Source organism: Siphateles boraxobius, unplaced genomic scaffold (genome assembly GCF_051911475.1).
Source record: "Siphateles boraxobius isolate OS27281-9 unplaced genomic scaffold, OSU_SipBor_1 8, whole genome shotgun sequence".
Classification (NCBI taxonomy): domain Eukaryota; kingdom Metazoa; phylum Chordata; class Actinopteri; order Cypriniformes; family Leuciscidae; genus Siphateles; species Siphateles boraxobius.
The window spans coordinates 29,754,972-29,768,657 of NW_027509208.1; the positions used below are offsets into that span (position 1 = coordinate 29,754,972).

The 13,686-nt window shown below is 41.9% G+C and overlaps 4 non-coding genes across 4 annotated transcripts; all 4 read right to left on the reverse strand.

Moving 5' to 3' along the window:
- Positions 1 to 6,752: 6,752 nt before the first annotated feature.
- On the reverse strand, positions 6,753 to 6,964 carry LOC143730028 (small nucleolar RNA U3). Its single transcript, XR_013200266.1, has one exon. It is a non-coding gene; the product is annotated as a small nucleolar RNA U3 (small nucleolar RNA).
- A 985-nt stretch (positions 6,965 to 7,949) lies between these two features.
- LOC143729976 (small nucleolar RNA U3) lies at positions 7,950 to 8,163 on the reverse strand. Its single transcript, XR_013200221.1, has one exon. It is a non-coding gene; the product is annotated as a small nucleolar RNA U3 (small nucleolar RNA).
- Positions 8,164 to 9,527: 1,364 nt separating this feature from the next.
- On the reverse strand, positions 9,528 to 9,741 carry LOC143729878 (small nucleolar RNA U3). Its single transcript, XR_013200133.1, has one exon. It is a non-coding gene; the product is annotated as a small nucleolar RNA U3 (small nucleolar RNA).
- Positions 9,742 to 11,211: 1,470 nt separating this feature from the next.
- Positions 11,212 to 11,425, reverse strand: LOC143729893 (small nucleolar RNA U3). The gene has a single exon (XR_013200146.1). It is a non-coding gene; the product is annotated as a small nucleolar RNA U3 (small nucleolar RNA).
- Between the last annotated feature and the right edge of the window lie 2,261 nt (positions 11,426 to 13,686).

The following is a 13,686-nucleotide window of genomic DNA, read 5'->3' on the forward strand; positions in this document are numbered from 1 at the left end:
CGTGCTTATGAAAGCGCAATTAAGGCAAGAGGTAGGTGTTGTCCAATGTCGTAGTGGTACAATAAGAGGGGGGTAAATGTAGTAGGCTATGCAGAATCAGATGTTTAAAAAGACATGCAGAACATGTTTGATGATGGAAGCTTATTGCTGTGATATTAATCCTGTAAGGCCTGTATACTTGTAAACTTACTCTTAATCATAGTCTGATGGTTTCCAGGACTTAGCGGGTTCAATCTTAAATCAGGATCCAAGTGGGATTTGGCAATGTTAATAGTTGCATTTGAAATTATGTAAATAAGCCTACACTGCAAATAAGCCTATGCTGAAAAAACATAAGTAGATCTACCTTTACTGATTACAACAGCATTAAAAAAAACTGAGATGTTGAAAACAGTGCATTGATACAGAAATTAAGCAAGCCTTTCCCTACTTTGTTTTATCAGAACATCGTGTGGTGAGTCTTGTGACCTTTCGACGCCTGTGGAAGACCCTTGTGCCCTACATTGTGCGTACAAACCCAATGACTGACTTGTGTTGGCAATGCCAAAAGAACAACTCCATCATTTACAAGTCCGCTAACCTGACTGAGGCAGAGAAATCCAGTCGCTGCAGAAAACAGGAGGATCACCTTGTGAAAGTCACCCTAGAACGTTCACTCTATCAAGAGATGGTCCAGAAAGCTAGGGATACCGTGAAAAACAATGCCATTCATGAACTCTGCCCATGTGATCCATGCTCCCAAGACATCACGATGCATTATTCCTTCGATTATGCACAGCAGGTGCATTATCCCTCTGACCCTCTTCAGCCTGGTCCCATGTATTTTTTGACACCCCGCAAGTGTGGCTTGTTTGGCATCAACTGTGAGGCCATTCCCAGACAAGTGAATTACCTTATTGATGAATGTGTATGCACCACAAAAGGAGCGAATGCTGTGGTGTCATTCATTGACCACTTTTTCAAGCATTATGGCATGGGTGAAAAGGATGTGGAGCTGCATTGTGACAACTGTACAGGACAAAACAAGAACAACACTGTGCTGCAATACCTGCTGTGGAGAGTGCTTCATGGTTTGCATGAAACAATCACATTAAATTTTCTCATAGCAGGACATACAAAGTTTGCACCAGATTGGGCATTCGGGCTGGTAAAACAAACGTATCGCAGGAAGATGGTTTCCTGTCTGAATGACATTGTAGATGCTGTTAGAAGTAGCACACAGACTGGAGTCAACATCGCACAACTTGCCGGGGGAGAAGATGGGAAAGTCGTTGTGAATCAGCGTGACTGGAAGTCATTCCTCAAGCCATTCTTCCGACCTCTCCCTGGTATAACCAAACACCAGCATTACAGGTATGTAGATTACATCAATAACGTGCTGATATATGTAGGTAATTGTTAAAGTGTGTGCGTGTGTGTGTGTGTGTGTGTGTGTGTGTGTGTGTGTGTTTGTAAGAATGGAGGATTTACTCTTTTTTTTTCTCAATCTTCTGTATTTTCAGAATGAGCAAAGACTATCCTGGCTGGGTGTTCTACAAGGAATTTGCCAATTCTGAGGAACGTGGAATATGTCTGCTCAAAGAGGATGCACCACCAATGCAGAGACCCCCTGCTGTCAAGCCTCCTGGTTTGGATTTGAAACGTCAGGACTATCTTTACCAACACATTCGTGAGTTTTGCACTGACAATACAAAGGACATTACATGCCCAAAACCAGCTCGGGAGGTGAGCTGTTTCACTGAGAAAGAAATATGATGTCTGTGTTTATGCCACACACACTCTCTCACTAACTCACTGACTCTCTCTCAGTCTCCCTCTCTCTCTCTCTCTCTCTATGTAGATACATGTATATAGTCAATGTCTCTCTGCCACACACACACACACACACACACTGAACAGTCACTCACTGACGTTTTGCCACTCTCTCAAAGGCTTTAAAGCGAAAAAATGTAGTATGTCTGTACTGACTCTCTCTCAGTCTCCCTCTCTCTCTCTCTCTATGTAGATACATGTATATATAGTCAACGTCTCTCTGCCACACACACACACACACACACACACACACACACACTGACATTTTGCCACTGTCTCAAAGGCATTAAAGCAAAAATTTAGTATGTCTGTACGGACTCTCTCTCAGTCACTCTTTCTCTCAGTCTCCCTTTCTCTCTCTCTCTCTCACACACACACGCACACACACACACACACACACACACACACACACACACACACACACAGACATTTTGGCACTGTCTCAAAGGCTTGAAAGCGAAAATATTGTATGTTTGTAAAATCTTTGGAGGTATTCATCAATGTTCCTGTTACACATCCAGAATACTGTATTTTAGTGTATTTTAGCTACACTACTGTAGCTAAAATGTCTGTATGTTTGTATGTGATATTTGATCTGCTTATGTTTTTATTGTCCTTTTTAATATATATATCTGTTCTGTCTTTTGTGGTTTTGGACATGAGTCTGTCAAATCAGCTGAATTGAATTGTATTGAATTTAAATGAATTGAATCTCTGTAAAAAGCGCCTTAAATTATTATTGAATTATTTGATAAATATTGAATAATATGTAATAAATATTTTTAAATAATTGATGTTTCAGTCTGATTTAATAGTTTTTTTTAAGTATCTAAATGCCTTTAGTAAAATCATGTTGTAAAAAGACTGGATGCAGCTCTGGATGCCAAGGATTACTGAAGAGGTCATCAAAAAACGGACGGAAAACTTTAAATGCGATTATCTCGGGTTTTCAGTTGGAAAAAGGTGCTGCCACGCCATAATTCAAATGAATGTAACTTCATAACCATTTAAGATAGGACTTTGACCAATACATCATTTTAAAGCTTATGTTCTCATCTTTCCAAAGATAGCAATATCTCAATTTTGAGTTCTTGGTCACTGTGACTCATTTTGCTGGATCAGGTCACATATGTGTTCATATTTGTTCAGTAGTGAAAGGAAAACAGGATTCGGTCAGTCGCTACAGAAGTCACACAATTCAATTCAAATTTATTTGTATAGCGCTTTTCACAATACACATTGTCTCAAAGCAGCTTTACAGAAAGTGCATTTCGGAAATGTACATAGAAAATACAGTTAGTTAATCAAGTAGTAATTTATGGCATAACATATTGCCGGCTTTGAGTCGTCTCTTCACAGGCGTCGAGTCGTCTCTTCACAGGCGTTGGGGCATCTGAAGTCTCCGTGAGAGGCTGGATACAAACTGGAGTTGACGAACGCTATTTACCTCGGGACTAGCGTCCCGAGATAACAGCAGAAAGGCAGATGGGAAATAATTAGCATAGCTGATGTTCATAATGTTAATGCATTCGAACTGATTCAGCAGTAGTATTAAAGGTTAAGCATTAAGTGAATGCTTGGTTAAAGAGATGCGTCTTTAATCTAGTTTTAAACTGGGACAGCGAGTCTGAGTCTCGAACAATATCAGGAAGGCTATTCCAGAGTTTAGGAGCTAAATGTGAGAACGCCCTCCCTCCTTTAGTGGACTTAGATATCCTAGGAATGACCAGAAGCCTCGAATTTAGTGATCTTAAAGAGCGCGATGGATTGTATGGCGATAGAAGGTCTGTTAAATACACAGGAGCTAAACCATTTAGGGCTTTATGGGTCAGTAGGAATACTTTGTAATTGATACGTAACTTAATAGGTAACCAGTGTAGAGATGATAAAATAGGTGTTATATGATCATATTTTCTTGATCTAGTAAGAACTCTAGCGGCTGCATTTTGCACTAACTGTAGCGTGTTTATTGAGGATGCAGGACAACCAGCTAATAAAGCATTACAGTAATCTAGTCTCGAGGTCATGAATGCATGAACTAACTTTTCTGCATCAGAAACAGATAGCATGTTACGTAGCTTAGCAATGTTTCTAAGGTGGACAAAGGCTGTTCTTGTAATATAGTCATTTGGTTTAAGCCAGGTTTCAGTAAGGCAAAGTACATCGAAACTATTATCTGTGACCATTTCATTTACAATGACCGCCTTAGGTGTGAGCGATCTAATGTTTAGAAGACCTAGCTTTAGAAATTGTTTTTGTTCACTGATATTTAGATTTTCTGGTTTAATTACAATAAGATTTTTGCTAGATCCTACACTAGATTTATTGTTTGGCCTCACTAAGCAAGGAATAGACACAGTTTCTATATAATGTTCAACACTACTTATATCAATTAAGTTGGGACAGCAAAGACTGTGATTTGGACTTTGACTTACTAGTCATATGGTGTGTAACGTCTTGGAGATGTTGTCTGACAGAACAGCCGCTCCGATTCTGCTGGGGTGCAGGCCATCAGCACGGTAGAGCCTAGGTCGCTCCCAGAACAGATTCCAATTATTTACAAAGAGCAGTTTCTGTTCATCACACCATGACATTAACCATTCATTTAGAGCAAATAATCTACTGAACCTTTCTTGTCCTAGTCGGTACGTGGGAAGCGGTCCAGACACGATGATCGTTGCTTCAGGCGATGTGCTGCGTACCGTCTCGATCAGGCTTCTGTAGTCCTTCTTCAGAACCTCCTGTCTGCCGCAGCCTGATGTCGTTCGTTCCCGCGTGTAGCACCACAGCACCGACGCGCTCGTCACCGTTCAGGATCTCGGGAATCTGTGCAGCGACATCAAGAACACGAGCACCAGGAAAGCAGTGAGTGCGCACCTTACGCTTACCTGAGGTAGCACGGACATGACTGACCATGGAAGTGCCAATGATCACGGCGGCGTCACGTTCCGACTCGCGAAGAGGGGAGAAGCGGTTCCGGGTGGAGATCTCGAAGACCGGGAGGGGCGGGGAGGTCCTTGGTCTGGTCCTGGCTCGTGTCTTCCGCTGTGGGATCACCCAGGGTCCATGGTGTTGCCTCGGTGCCGGAGTGAGTGAAGGCAGAGATGATCGCGTCCTCCTGGGCAGAGAAACGCACGGAGTAGACGAAGTCGGAGTCCAAAAGTTACTAACCACTGACTTGTGAGCATCGGCGCGTGATGTTTCAAGCGCTGATCGCCGATCTCGCAGCTCGGCTTGCTTCACCAGCAGAACACGGATCTGCTTCTCCACCGGCTCCAGCTCCAATCGTACCGAAAACAGCTCGAATGTGTCCTCACCTGCACTCAGAGGTAACGTTAGACACACATCCGATATGTTCGCCATTATAACAGATGAACAGTAAATTAGTAGTGATAGTACCAATATCACTACTAATTTAGGACTGAAATGATGGATATAACCCGTATCCTTTCAGTGAAACGGGTGTAAAATGAGAGGGTCGATAGGCGCAAGGCCACGCGTGAAATGCTAGCGGGCTAAAGGCTAGTAGCCGAGATTCGGAAAGTTGGATCTAAGTAGCGATATCAAAGCAATCCGATTGTTTTTTATAAGGAATAGTGTCGAGGATAAGTTCACATGATATAAAAATAGAAAGTGCTTGTTTATAAATGAGTGGTAAAGAAGAAAATCAGAGATTAATTAATCAATTCAACGGAGCTCCAAACACAAACACAGACCGCACGCGCATGCGCAGAAAAAGAAAAAGTCCATTTCAATAACACAAACATTAACAATTATTTATGTAGACATTTCAGAAACCTGACGTCATTTGAGCACTTAGAAAACATGCTATGACTGACATCGAAATGTGAAATGAACCCGTGTCAGGCCCGTTTTTTCAATAACACCTGATTTTCATATCTGCGGTCTTATCCGAGATGCAATACCACATCGCTGGAAACATTTCAAGTTTTTGCAGTGATGTGGTATTGTATCTTGGATGAGACAATGTTTTCTTTATACAAAGGATGCTGTGACACGGGCCCCAAGACGAGGAGAGGTTTAAGCTGCCACAAAACACAACCACAAGAGAGACGGGAGCCGGGTTAACAGAAATTATCTTTTATTTAGCCAAGAACTTAGGAATTTAAACTGGTACTTAGGTTCCTCCCGGGCTGTTGTATCAACAAACCGGGCTTTGTTCCACACATCTGTTACAACACTAGGCCACCTTAAAAGGGGAAGACAGAACTGAAGAAAGGCAACATCATTAAAGAAGATTTAGCAAGTCTAACTCTGTCTTCTTACTCTTCAGCTGGTTTCTCTCTTGGCCAACGTGTGCTTCAGCACCTCATACTGAAGGATTCTGTCCTTCAAACCATCTAACCTTGAGTGTAGCAGAGTTCTCAATTTTATGGTGACCTCCATTAGGCCATCATTGCCTACAGCTGTGGGTGGTTCCAAGTTTGGAGTGTGAGTAGGTGGAAATGTTCATGATTGATGTCTTTTCCTAGCCGTGAGCTTCTCCATTGGTCCTGGGCTCCTCTTTCCAATATTGGACTGCCACAAAGCGTTCCAGAAAAGCTTCTAAAACAATCCACTTTCTCAAAAGGCACAAATGTCAAACAACGCTCAGATCATACCCCTTTCTTCCACATCGACAACAGCAACACAGAAACTTCATCAACGACACAGAGCTGACGTCCAACGAAAAAGTCAAAAACCTACCAACAAAAGCTAAATTAGGCATTTCAGAAACTTGACGTTGATTACATTTTTAGAAAACTTGCAATGGCTGACCTCAAACTGGGCACGTATCCAAAGCACTCTTTACTCTAAAACCCACTTTTTGCAACTGCTGTCATAGACAACACACAGTTCCGCATTTCAACAAAGTTTGCTGCATAGTACCTACAGATGCAAAAACAAAACAATTACAAAATGAGACTTAAATACCAAACACCACTCAGAACATACTCCTTTCTTCAATATTGCAAAAAGCAATGCAGAACACTCATCAACGACAGAGCTCATAACCAAAGCCACTGCTCTGCGCTCAATTCATGCTCAGAAACGAGCATCATGACTCTTCTCCACAGGTTGAGAGACAAGCACTTTCGGAACACATTTCCAAACAAGGAACTATGAAAATGATCCCTGAAAATATACTCTTAACAGTTTATAGAAACTCAATTGGCATTCCATTCTGCTGCGCTTCTCCTCTAAAATGGTTTTGCGTAGTTGAATTTTGTAGGTGCTAAAGTTTACGTGACATTTTAGCAGACATATCGAGGCCAAAAGCAGAAAGGACTTCCACAATCTCTTTGAAGCCTACTGTTAAGATGTGTGAAATACAAACAACAATCCATAATGTCTTACTTTTTTGCAGCATAGCTACCCGTTTCATGCTTTGTAGTTCATTCGTTGAAGCCAAATTTAGAAAACCTTTAATAGAAGTCACACACACATTAACAATTCTTTATGTAGACATTTAACTCTTCTTACTCTTCAGCTGGTTTCTCTCTTGGCCAACGTGTGCTTCAGCACCTCATACTGAAGAATTCTGTCCTTCGAACCATCTAACCTTGAGTGTAGCAGAGTTCTCAATTTTATGGTGACCTCCATTAGGCCATCATTGCCTACAGCTGTGGGTGGTTCCAAGTTTGGAGTGTGAGTAGGTGGAAATGTTCATGATTGATGTCTTTTCCTAGCCTAGAGCTTCTCCATTGGTCCTGGGCTCCTCTTTCCAATATTTGACTGCCACAAAGCGTTCCAGAAAATCTTCTAAAACAATCCACTTTCTCAAAAGGCACAAATGTCAAACAACGCTCAGATCATACCCCTTTCTTCAACATCGACAACAGCAACACAGAAACTTCATCAACGACACAGAGCTGACGTCCAACGAAAAAGTCAAAAACCTACCAACAATTGCTAACTTAGGCATTTCAGAAACTTGACGTTGATTGCATTCTTAGAAAACTTGCGATGGCTGACCTCGAATTGGGGACATATCCAAAGCTCTCTTTACTCTAAAACCCACTATTTACAACTGCTGTCTTAGACAACAGACAGTTCTGCATTTCAACAAAGTTTACTGCATAGGACCTACAGATGCAAAAACAAAACAATTCCAAAATGAAACTTAAATACCAAACACCACTCAAAACATACTCCTTTCTTCAATATTGCAAAAAGTAATACAGAACACTCATCAACGACACAGAGCTCACAACCAAAGTCACTGCTCTGTGCCCAATTCATGCTCAGAAACGAGCATCATGACTCTTCATCGTGGGTTGGGAGACAAGCACTTTTGAAACACATTTCCAAGCAAAGAACTATAGAAATTATCCCTGAAAAAATAGTCTTAACAGTTTATAGAAACTCAATCGGCATTCCATTCTGCTGCGCTTCTCCTCTAAAATGGTTTTGCGTAGTTGAATTTTGTAGGCTCTAAAGTTTACGTGACATTTTAGCGGACACATCGAGGCCAAAAGCAGAAGGGACTTCCACCATCTCTTTGAAGCCTACTGTTAAGATATGTGGACTACAAACAACAATCCATAATGTCTTATTTTTTTGCAGCATAGCTACCCGTTTCATGCTTTGTAATTCATTCGTTGAAGCCAAATTTAGAAAATCTTTTAATAGAAGTCACACACACACATTAACAATTCTTTATGTAGACATTTCAGAAACCTGACGTCATTTGAGCACTTAGAAAACATGCTATGACTGACATCGAAATGTGAAATGAACCCGTGTCAGGCCCGTTTTTTCAATAACACCTGATTTTCATATCTGCTGTCACTCGGGCCCCAAGAGGAGGAGAGGTTTAAGCTGCCACAAAACACAACCACAAGAGAGACGGGAGCCGGGTTAACAGAAATGATCTTCTATTTAGCCAAGAACCTAGGAATTTAAACTGGCACTTAGGTTCCTTCCGGGCTGTGGTATCAACAAACCGGGCTTTGTTCCACACATCTGTTACAACGCTAGGCCACCTTAAAAGGGGAAGACAGAACTGAAGAAAGGCAACATCATTAAAGAAGATTTTGCAAGTCTAACTCTGTCTTCTTACTCTTCAGCTGGTTTCTCTCTTGGCCAACGTGTGCTTCAGCACCTCATACTGAAGGATTCTGTCCTTCAAACCATCTAACCTTGAGTGTAGCAGAGTTCTCAATTTTATGGTGACCTCCATTAGGCCATCATTGCCTACAGCTGTGGGTGGTTCCAAGTTTGGAGTGTGAGTAGGTGGAAATGTTCATGATTGATGTCTTTTCCTAGCCGTGAGCTTCTCCATTGGTCCTGGGCTCCTCTTTCCAATATTGGACTGCCACAAAGCGTTCCAGAAAAGCTTCTAAAACAATCCACTTTCTCAAAAGGCACAAATGTCAAACAACGCTCAGATCATACCCCTTTCTTCCACATCGACAACAGCAACACAGAAACTTCATCAACGACACAGAGCTGACGTCCAACGAAAAAGTCAAAAACCTACCAACAAAAGCTAAATTAGGCATTTCAGAAACTTGACGTTGATTACATTTTTAGAAAACTTGCAATGGCTGACCTCAAACTGGGCACGTATCCAAAGCACTCTTTACTCTAAAACCCACTTTTTGCAACTGCTGTCATAGACAACACACAGTTCCGCATTTCAACAAAGTTTGCTGCATAGTACCTACAGATGCAAAAACAAATAATTACAAAATGAGACTTAAATACCAAACACCACTCAGAACATACTCCTTTCTTCAGTATTGCAAAAAGCAATAAAGAACACTCATCAACAACACAGAGCTCACAACCAAAGTCACTGCTCTGTGCCCAATTCATGCTCAGAAAGGAGTATCAGGACTCTTCATCATGGGTTGGGAGACAAGCAATTTCGAAACACATTTCCAAGCAAAGCACTATAGAAATGATTCCTGAAAATATAGTCTTATCGGTTTATAGAAACTCAATCGGCATTCCATTCTGCTGCGCTTCTCCTCTAAAATGGTTTTGCGTAGTTGAATTTTGTAGGCGCTAAAGTTTACGTGACATTTTAGCGCACACATCGGAGCCAAAAGCAGAAAGGACTTCCACAATCTCTTTGAAGCCGACTGTTAAGATATGTGGAATAAAAACAACAATCCATAATGTCATACTTTTTTGCAGCATAGCTACCCGTTTCATGCTTTGTAGTTCATTCGTTGAAGCTAAATTTATAAAATCTTTTAATAGAAGTCACACACACATTAACAATTCTTTATGTAGACAATTCAGAAACCTGACGTCATTTGAGCACTTAGAAAACATGCTATGACTGACATTGAAATGTGAAATGAACCTGTGTCAGGCCCGTTTTTTCAATAACACCTGATTTTCATATCTGCTGTCTTATCCGAGATGCAATACCACATCGCTGGAAACATTTCAAGTTTTTGCAGTGATGTGGTATGGTATCTTGGATGAGACAACGTTTGCTTTATACAAAGGATAATTTGACTCAGGCCCCAAGAGGAGGAGAGGTTTAAGCTGCCACAAAACACAACCACAAGAGAGACGCGAGCCGGGTTAACAGAAATGATCTTCTATTTAGCCAAGAACCTAGGAATTTAAACTGGCACTTAGGTTCCTTCCGGGCTGTGGTATAAACAAACCGGGCTTTGTTCCACACATCTGTTACAACGCTAGGCCACCTTAAAAGGGGAAGACAGAACTGAAGAAAGGCAACATCATTAAAGAAGATTTTGCAAGTCTGACTCTGTCTTCTTACTCTTCAGCTGGTTTCTCTCTTGGCCAACGTGTGCTTCAGCACCTCATACTGAAGGATACTGTCCTTCAAACCATCTAACCTTGAGTGTAGCAGAGTTCTCAAATTTATGGTGACCTCCATTAGGCCATCATTGCCTACAGCTGTGGGTGGTTCCAAGTTTGGAGTGTGAGTAGGTGGAAATGTTCATGATTGATGTCTTTTCCTAGCCGTGAGCTTCTCCATTGGTCCTGGGCTCCTCTTTCCAATATTGGACTGCCACAATGCGTTCCAGACAAGCTTCTAAAACAATCCACTTTCTCAAAAGGCACAAATGTCAAACAACGCTCAGATCATACCCCTTTCTTCCACATCGACAACAGCAACACAGAAACTTCATCAACGACACAGAGCTGACGTCTAACGAAAAAGTCAAAAACCTACCAACAATAGCTAAATTAGGCATTTCAGAAACTTGACGTTGATTTCATTTTTAGAAAACTTGCAATGGCTGACCTCAAACTGGGCACGTATCCAAAGCACTCTTTACTCTAAAACCCACTTTTTGCAACTGCTGTCATAGACAACACACAGTTCTGCATTTCAACAAAGTTTGCTGCATAGTACCTACAGATGCAAAAACAAAACAATTCCAAAATGAGACTTAAATACCAAACACCACTCAGAACATACTCCTTTCTTCAATATTGCAAAAAGCAATAAAGAACGCTCATCAACAACACAGAGCTCACAACCAAAGTCACTGCTCTGTGCCCAATTCATGCTCAGAAAGGAGTATCATGACTCTTCATCATGGGTTGGGAGACAAGCACTTTCGAAACACATTTCCAAGCAAAGAACTATAGAAATGATTCCTGAAAATATAGTCTTATCGGTTTATAGAAACTCAATCGGCATTCCATTCTGCTGCGCTTCTCCTCTAAAATGGTTTTGCGTAGTTGAATTTTGTAGGCGCTAAACTTTACGTGACATTTTAGTACACATCGGAGCCAAAAGCAGAAAGGACTTCCACAATCTCTTTGAAGCCGACTGTTAAGATATGTGGAATACAAACAACAATCCATAATGTCATACTTTTTTGCAGCATAGCTACCCGTTTCATGCTTTGTAGTTCATTCGTTGAAGCTAAATTTATAAAATCTTTTAATAGAAGTCACACACACATTAACAATTCTTTATGTAGACAATTCAGAAACCTGACGTCATTTGAGCACTTAGAAAACATGCTATGACTGACATTGAAATGTGAAATGAACCTGTGTCAGGCCCGTTTTTTCAATAACACCTGATTTTCATATCTGCTGTCTTATCCGAGATGCAATACCACATCGCTGGAAACATTTCAAGTTTTTGCAGTGATGTGGTATGGTATCTTGGATGAGACAACGTTTGCTGTATACAAAGGATGCTGTGACACGGGCGTGTGTGTGCGAATGTGTGCGCGTGTGCCTCACAAAGTGCATTTTTTTACAGTAGGGCTTCAATCTTCAGCTGGCTGGCAGGAGCCGCCACTGGCATGTCACACGACCTGTCAGTGGCTGGCTGGCAGCTGCCATTCTGAGTCTGGAATGTCACGTGACCTGTCAGTGGCTGGCTGGCAGCTGCAAGTCTGATTCTAGCATGTCACGTGACCTGTCAGTGGCTGGCTAGTTGCCTTGCAGTCTGCCTTTGGCAAGTTTCAGAAACCATTGATTTTTGACAGTTTTTTTTTGTTTTCTGTTCCTCCCTTTCTAGCTCATTTATTATGCATCTGTTGATATGATTATGTTCTTTAGTATGATTGATGTTTTGGGGACTGTTGTTATCCCAATATAACCAGTCAAATGGCCGTGATCAGACTGGAATCTTACAGAGCTTGCTGGACGCTCATCCAGTCAGCCGCGGCTGATACTGCGAGTATAACGCGTTGCCTGACACTCTCGCTACAAGGAAATAAATTGTTTTCTTATTATGAATATAATGTCATGCCTTTATTCTTGTGTATGATTGATGTTTTCGGGACTGTTATCCCTATTAAACCAGTAAAATGTGCCATGATCAGACTGGCAGCTTACTGACGCTTTGCTCGAGTCGCTCGAGGCTCATGAGTCAGCCGCAGCTGATCAGCGAGTATAACGCGTTGCCTGACAATTGCTGCAAGGAAATAATTTGTTTTCTTATTATGAATATAATCTCAAGCATTTATTATTTTGTATGATTGGTGTTTTGGGAACTGTTATCCCTATTAAACCAGTAAAATGTGCCATGATCAGACTGGCAGCTTACTGACGCTTTGTTGGACGCATGGAGTCAGCCGCGGCTTAATTGGGATAACAGTCCCCAAAACATAAATTCTAATAATAGATGCATGAGATTATTCTTAATAAGAAAACAATTAATTTCCGTGCAGCGATAGTGTCAGGCAACGCATTATACTCGCTGATCAGCCGCGGCTGACTCATGAGCCTCGAGCACTCGAGCAATGCGTCAGTAGCTGCCAGTCTGATCATGGCACATTTGACTGATTTAACAGGGATAACAGTCCCCAAAACATAAATTATACTAAAGAATAGATGCATGCCATTATATGCTTAATAAGAAAACAGTTAATTTACGTGCAGCAAGAGTGTCAGCCAATGCGTTATACTCGCTGGTCAGCCGCGGCTGACCCATGACGGTACTGATCCACTTGTCCGTGCGACACTCCAGTCGTGCCGCACTCTGCTTTACGGTACTGATCCAATTGTCCGTGCGACACTTCAGTCGCGCCGCACTCCGCTTTATTCCTACGGGTGACGTCACGCGACTCTAACGCGCCCGCAAAGCATTCCGGGCAGGCGGCGCTTCATTTGGAAAAATGCTGCGCGTCAAAAAGCTGGCTGATGCCCATCTTTATGCAAATGAATCCGTCAAACGCGACGCGTCTATCCAATAGAAGTAGTCTCTCGAGGGGCCTTTGTTCTAGACTGGCCGCTGGGTCAAAACCACGCCCATGGCGGTAAACTTGAGGAACGCCCATCAACTTACAAATGTGGAGAGACGTGCGACACCACGCTTCAGTCGTGTCTCAAAAGTGGATCAGTACCGTCATTCCTATGGGTGACGTCCCACGACTTTAAACCGCCTGCAAAGCATTCCGGGAAGGCGGCGCT